The sequence below is a fragment of the Schistocerca piceifrons genome, chromosome X, assembly GCF_021461385.2.
Source record: "Schistocerca piceifrons isolate TAMUIC-IGC-003096 chromosome X, iqSchPice1.1, whole genome shotgun sequence".
In the NCBI taxonomy this organism is placed as follows: domain Eukaryota; kingdom Metazoa; phylum Arthropoda; class Insecta; order Orthoptera; family Acrididae; genus Schistocerca; species Schistocerca piceifrons.
Window position 1 is genome coordinate 369,658,650 of NC_060149.1, and position 7,097 is coordinate 369,665,746.

The window sequence follows — 7,097 nt, forward strand, 5'->3', positions numbered from 1 at the left end:
AGAGTAGTTATCCATAGATTGATAATTTTGAGTGCTAATTTGCCTTCAGTACTTAATAGTTTCAGTATAACGACCATAACAGTTTCAGCCCCCCCCCCTTCTCTTGTCCATTCTTTCAAACCTTGAAGTGTACTGATTAGATTTGACCAGTAAAGCTAAGTTCTATATTAAACCTAAGTGTATTAGTGTTTTTCCATCTTTAATAGTGACATTGTGTGTGTACTTTCAAGATTGTCGATGCTAGGGCAATCCACGCCCGATTTCAGTCTGATCAATATACAAAATGCAGTTCGTAGTAATCATTGCTGTGTGGTGTTGTGTAAATTTAGCTCGTCCAAATTAGTACAAAAAGAGAAAACTTTAGTTCAGTGGATTTTTCTGGTTCCAAACTTTGCCATATAACGCAACGTTACTACGTGTAGTTATGCTTGTACATGCACCCACTTGTACAAGGAAAAACTCACTCATTGCCTAATTATGCTGGCGACCGAATTATTAATCGTTGTTAGCATCTACTGTGTGTACTTCTTGTCCATGCGAACGAGCAATTATACTTTACATTTGCTTGATGCATCACTGTAGTTATTGACTGAGTATAAGCCCAATCTTGCTTCTATTACGTACACGCGGTCAACTTATGTACTAAAATCCTTGTTTATAACGTGAAGCCCGTGAACTTATTACAGTACAGGCTTTAAAGAGCTAACGTACGCCCGAGCGGGCGGTAGCGTTACAGTATGTCCACACCATGCATCGGGAATGCGGCCTGGAAATTCGCTGGCGTGACCTGCGTTACAAGGATAGTCTCCTATCGTATTACAGACACTTCTTGCTCGAGGGCTGACACTCTCGTTTGTGTTTCACTGCACGATTTACTTTCGTCGTCAAAGTGCACAGATATGTCAGTTACCTTCGCGTTTACCCACGTTTCTAGGTTGTCTACCTTCTTTTCACACGCTTGTCTCACCTCGTCCTGGCCGTTAATGACCTCCGTCTGTATATTTTTGGTTTCCGTCCCCAATTCGCCCCCAACTTCAGCGATCTGTCCATCAATATTCTGGCTGCAAAGTCTTAGCTCAGCTTCCCGTCTTTCAAATCGTGTTTTATTCTTCTCTCTCTTGGCGATTAACTGAGATGTGTGGTTTACTAACACGCGAGAATTCTATCCAGTGGACTCTGACTTTGCGTATCCCCTACAGACGTACGTTGTGTTTTCTCGTTCACCCTCGAACTTTCCTTAAATGACCTCGTGGTTTTTAGTGTACGCTGAATTGGTGTACCCCTCACAGGCGTACCTCGAGTTCCGTTACTCACACACAAATTTTCCTCCATTGGCCTGACAGTTTCCACATTCATCAATCTTCCAGACCTTAGTTACGTAGAAAAACGTGCAAAAAATACGCCAAAGAACAAACTGAGACCGACAATACCATGCTGATCACCACGCTGGTCGCAACCAGAACAATGAAAACGTGGAACAGAATATTCGCAACAACAAACTACACATTCTAAAACTCCGCAATAAAATATGGGGGAGGTTCACGGGAACCGAAACTAAAACAAAGTTATGATATAGCGATATGCACATATACAGAGCGTGGCAGAATCGCATACACAAGGCACAAAAGGGCAATACACTGGCGGAGCTGTCATTTGTGCTCAGGTGATTCATGTGAAAACATTGCCGATGTGATTATGGCCACACGACGGTAATTAACAGACTCTGAACGCAGAATGGTAGTTGAAGCTAGACGCATGGGACATTCCATTTCGGAAATCTTTTGGGAATTCAATATCCCGAGATTCACAATGTCAAGAGTGTGTCGATAACACCAAATTTCAGGCATTACTTCAGGTTACTGGCCAACGACATTCACTTAACGACCGAGAGCAGCGGCGTTTGCGTAAAGTTGCCAGAGCTAACAGACAAGATAACTCGCCTGAAATAACCGCAGAAATCAATGTGGGACGTACGACGAATGTATCCGTTAGAAGTGCGGCGAAATTTGGTGTTAATGGGCAGACGACCGCCTATTTACTAGCAGCACGACTTCGCCTGCAGCGCCTCTCTTGGTCTCGTGAGCATATGACCTGGTCAGATGGGTCTCGATTTCAGTTGGTAAGAGCAGATGGTAGGGTTTGAGTGCGGCGCAGACCCTAAGAAGCCATGGCCCCGGTCTGTTAACAAGGCACTGTGCAAGCTGGCAGTGCCTCCATAACGATGTGGGCTGCGTTTGCATGGAATGGACGGGGTCCTCTGTTCAACTGAACCGATAATTGACTGAAAATAGTTATGTTCAGCTACCTCAAAGACCATTTGCAGCCATCGACAAACATCATGTTCCCAACCAACAGTGGAAGTTTTATGGATGACAATGCATCCTGTTACCTGGCCACATTTGTTCGTGATTGGTTTGTAGAACACTCCAGACAATTCGAGCGAATGATATGGCCACCCAGATCGTCCGACTTGAATCCCATCGAACATTTATGGGCCATAATCTGGAGTTCAATTCGTGCAGAAAATCCTGTGCCGGCAACACTTTCACAATTATGGACTGCTATAGAGGCAGCAGGGCTGCATAGGACTTCAACGACTTAATGAATTCGTGCCTCATCGAGTTGCTGCACTGTGCCGGACGAAAGGAGGTCCGACAGGATATCAGGAGGAATCCCACAACTTTTGTCACGTCAATGTACACGAGCTACAGCTATGTGTACTTGCTACTGCTCGTGTGAAACACAGTCAGCACACTCAAACACATCATCCGTGCGCCTGACATCACACACAAATAAGTTAGCATAGTCTATTAAAGGTAAGGAACGTTAATTTCTCTAAGTCCTGTCTAAAACTCTAGACATTCGCACACTGGCAAAAACATGAGAATGAATTGAAATCGAAGACCCCGTTGGGCGCCAAAATGTAGTGAACTGTGAAATTCTCCTCTCTGACATGAAATGACGTGTAAATGAACAATGAGATCACCATAAGCTGGACGGCAATAATTGACATCAAAAAGAAAGTAGGTGTTAGGTGTTGTATTCACCTTTTGCGGTCTCTTGTTATCCACCCAGCCATCTTTTACGAGGTCTGCAAAATTCTCTCTTTCCAGTCGACCAATAATTCATTATCTTTTTTGGCAACTTCTTGGGATGTGGTGCCACATAAGAATGTTGAAAACTAAATGGACGGATAAGGTGAGGACTGAGGAGATCCTCCAGAGAATCGGAGAGGAAAGGATATGGAAAACACTGACAAGAAGGGACAGGATGGTAGGACATCTGTTAAAACATCACAGAATAAAAACCGTAGTTGAAAATAGAGATTAGAATACATCTAGCAAATAATTATGAGATTAAGGGATTAATAAGCTAATGGAACAGGCTTTTAGATAAATAAAGGGTGAATTGACTGCATTTATTTCAGTAATTTTACACATAAAACATCTACATCTACATCTACATGGATACTCTGCAAATCACATTTAAGTGCCTGGCACAGACTTCATCGAACCACCTTCACAATTCTCTATTGTTCCAATCTCGTATAGTGCGCGGAAAGAACGAACACCTATATCTTTCCGTACGAGCACTGATTTCCCTTATTTTATCGTGGTGATCATTTCTCCCTATGAAGGTCGGTGTTAACAAAATATTTTCGTATTCGGAGGAGAAAGTTGGTGATTGGAATTTCGTGAGAAGATTCCATCGCAACGAAAAACGCCTTTTTTTTAAATGATGTCAAGCCCAAATCCTGTATCATTTCAGTGACACTCTCTCCCATATTTCGCGATAATACAAAACGTGCTGCCCTTCTCTGAACTTTTTCGATGTACTCCGTCAGTCCTATCTGGTAAGGATCCCACACTGCGCAGCAAAAATGGTTCAAATGGCTCTGAGAGCACTATGGGACTTAACATCTATGGTCATCAGTCCCCTAGAACTTAGAACTACTTAAACTTAACTAACCCAAGGACATCACACACATCCATGCCCGAGGCAGGATTCGAACCTGCGACCGTAGCAGTCGCGCGGCTCCGGACTGAGCGCCTAGAACCGCTAGACCACCGCGGCCGGCACTGCGCAGCAGTATTTTAAAAAATGACGGGCAAGCTTAGTGTAGGCAGTCTCCTTAGTAGATCTGTTACATTTTCTTGGTGTCCTGCCAATAAAACGCAGTCTTTGGTTAGCCTTCCTCACAACATTTTTTATGTGTTCCTTCCAATTTAAGTTGTTCGTAATTGTAATACCTAGGTATTTAGTTGAATTTAAAGCTTTTAGATTAGACTAATTTATCATGTAACCTAAGTTTAACGAATTCCTTTTAGCACTCATGTGGATGACCTCACACTTTTCAAAATTTAGGGTCAATTGCCAATTTTCACACCATTCAGATATCTTTTCTGAATAGTTTTGCAATTTGTTTTGATCTTCTGATGACTTTATTAGTCGACAAACGACAGCGTCATCTGCAAACAATCTAAGACGGCTGCTCAGATTGTCTCCAAAATCGTTTATATAGATAAGGAACAGCAAAGGGCCTATAACACTACCTTGTAGAACTTAAGAAATCACTTCTGCTTTACTCGATAACTTTCCGTCATCTACAACAAAAACAAAAAATTACAAATCTCAGTGCTTGTTTGACTAGGCATGGACACGACGCAGTTATTAAGGGGAATGAGGTGGGAATGAATCACCTCACCATTTTTCATCGTCATTTATCTCGTGGTGATGACGGCGGCAGGCGCTGTGCCGGGACGGCGTTTCTCCACGTAGCAGCGGCGGGGATTTGGTAACTTTCATCAGCGACCCGCGGCTTTACAGCAAGGCGCAGATACGGTCTCCGCGTTGACTACTCGCCTTGTGTTGCGTGGCCGGAGCCGAGAAATCCCGGTGTCGGAAGGCGGATGGAGGCGATGGATGAAAGATCGCCCATGTCCTCTGCTTCCGCGCTGTCTCACAGACTGTTTTTTTTCCCGTCCTCATCCAGCTCTAAGCTCAACTGCTTCTCGGAATATCCATCCTCTCGACGTTGTCATTAGCGGACTAAATCTGCATTGCCGCCAAATTAGTGATCGCCGTTTCATGACCACGCCTCCCTGTGCAGGGTGCAACTTTCTTATCTTACGTGAGCTGCTGTGCGAGTCGAGAATTGGCAGACTTGCACTTGCCCGCGAAAGGCAAAGGTCCTGAGTTCGAGTCTCGGTCGGGCACACAGTTTGAATCTGCCAGGAAGTTTCATATCAGCGCACACTCCGCTGGAGAGTGAAAATCTCATTCTGGAAACATCCCCCAGGCTGTGGCTAAGCCATGTCTCCGTAGTATCCTTCCTTTCAGGAGTGCTAGTTCTGCAAGGTTCGCAGGAGCGCTTCTGTAAAGTTTGGAAGGTAGGAGACGAGGTACTGGCAGAAGTAAAGCTGTGAGTACCGGGCGTGAGTCGTGCTTCGGTAGCTCAGTTGGTAGAGCACTTGCCCGCGAAAGGCAAAGGTCCCGAGTTCGAGTCTCGGTCGGACACACAGTTTTAATCTGCCAGGAAGTTTCAGGACCAATAACTGGTTGTTTTTTAGGCGATCCAGTGACGGAATTCAATGTTACTTAGACGACTGAAACCATGTCATCAGCCACGATATTGACACTGCATACTTCCCACAGAACTAAGATTGGGAACACAAGTTACACTGTGCACTCGCAGTTATGGCTGGCAAAAAAATAGGCTTCCCAGATGTGGTATGGTTCCAACACGAAGCGCTAATGTCAGTATGGTATTTTAAATAAATACCTATGATTACTCATCCAGTCAATAATTGTTTGTCAGATGCATTACATGTATAGGATTTTCGCAGTGTGATACGACAAAATACAGGATTTCTTCGTCAGTCTGAGACACCTTCCAGGTTGTGTTACAGCATTTCCACAAGAAACATAACATTGACTACTACGAAGGGTGGCCAGCAGCCTTATCTACATCTACGTCTACATGGATATTCTGCAGATCACATTTAAGTGCCTGGCAGAGGGTTCACATTAATTCTCTTTTGTCCCACTCTCGAATAGCGCAAGGATAAAACTAACATTTACATATTTCGGTGTGATCTCTGATTTACCTGATTGTATTATGATGGTCGTTTCTCCATTTGTAGGTCGGCGGCAAGAAAATATTTTCGCATTCGGAGGAGAAAGCTGATGATTGAAATTTCGTGAGAAGATTCCCCGCAACGAGAAACGCCTTTGTTTTAATGATGTCCATCCCAAATCCTGTATCATGTCTGTGACACTCTCTCCCCTATTTCTCGATAATACAAAACGTGCTACCCTTCTTTGAACATTCTCGACGCACTCCGTTAATCTTATCTGGTAAGGATAGCACACAGCGCAGCAGTACTCCAAAAGAGGACGGACAGGCGTAGTGTGGGAAGTCTATTTAGTAGATCTCTTGCATTCTCTAAGTGTTCTGCCAATAAAACGCATTATGGGATTTTATCCTCAGTTTGAGGCCAATACCAGGTTCGATTAATAGATGCCGGCCGGAGTGGCCGAGCGGTTCTAGGCGCTACAGTCTGGAACCGCGCGACCGCTACGGTCGCAGGTTCGAATCCTGCCTCGGGCATGGATGTATGTGATGTCCTTAGGTTAGTTAGGTTTAAGTAGTTCTAAGTTCTAGGGGACTTATGACCACAGATTTTGAGTCCCATAGTGCTCAGAGCCATTTGAACCATTTTTTTTGATAACTCTTTGTTATAGCTTACTTGTATAGAGCTGTATGCCAGTCCAGTGTCAACACACATATATTTCTGAACACATTTCAGACATATGCTTGCACACAGGTTCATCGTGTTTGTTAGTACTTGTTTGAACTCTAGGTTGCGTATTTACGGCTGCTGTGAATGTCAGCTCTCAGTAGTGTTTTCACGAAAAGACCATTGTTCAGTTTTAATATTAGCGTGTTGATCGATCCTATAGGTGATAAATCCAGCCTTACGTTACGGGTTTTTTGGTAAAGTCCTCTACTAAGTTAGTAAGGAGTGTGTTACAGCATTTCCAGAGGCAACGAAGTGTGATTAGCGACCTTATGATCCATATTGGTTGATCATAAC

The 7,097-nt window shown here is 43.9% G+C and overlaps 1 non-coding gene across 1 annotated transcript; it reads left to right on the top strand.

Annotated features, from left to right (window-relative positions):
- The first annotated feature begins 5,444 nt into the window (after positions 1 to 5,444).
- Trnas-cga lies at positions 5,445 to 5,519 on the top strand. Its single transcript has one exon. It is a non-coding gene; the product is annotated as a tRNA-Ser (tRNA).
- Positions 5,520 to 7,097: the final 1,578 nt, after the last annotated feature.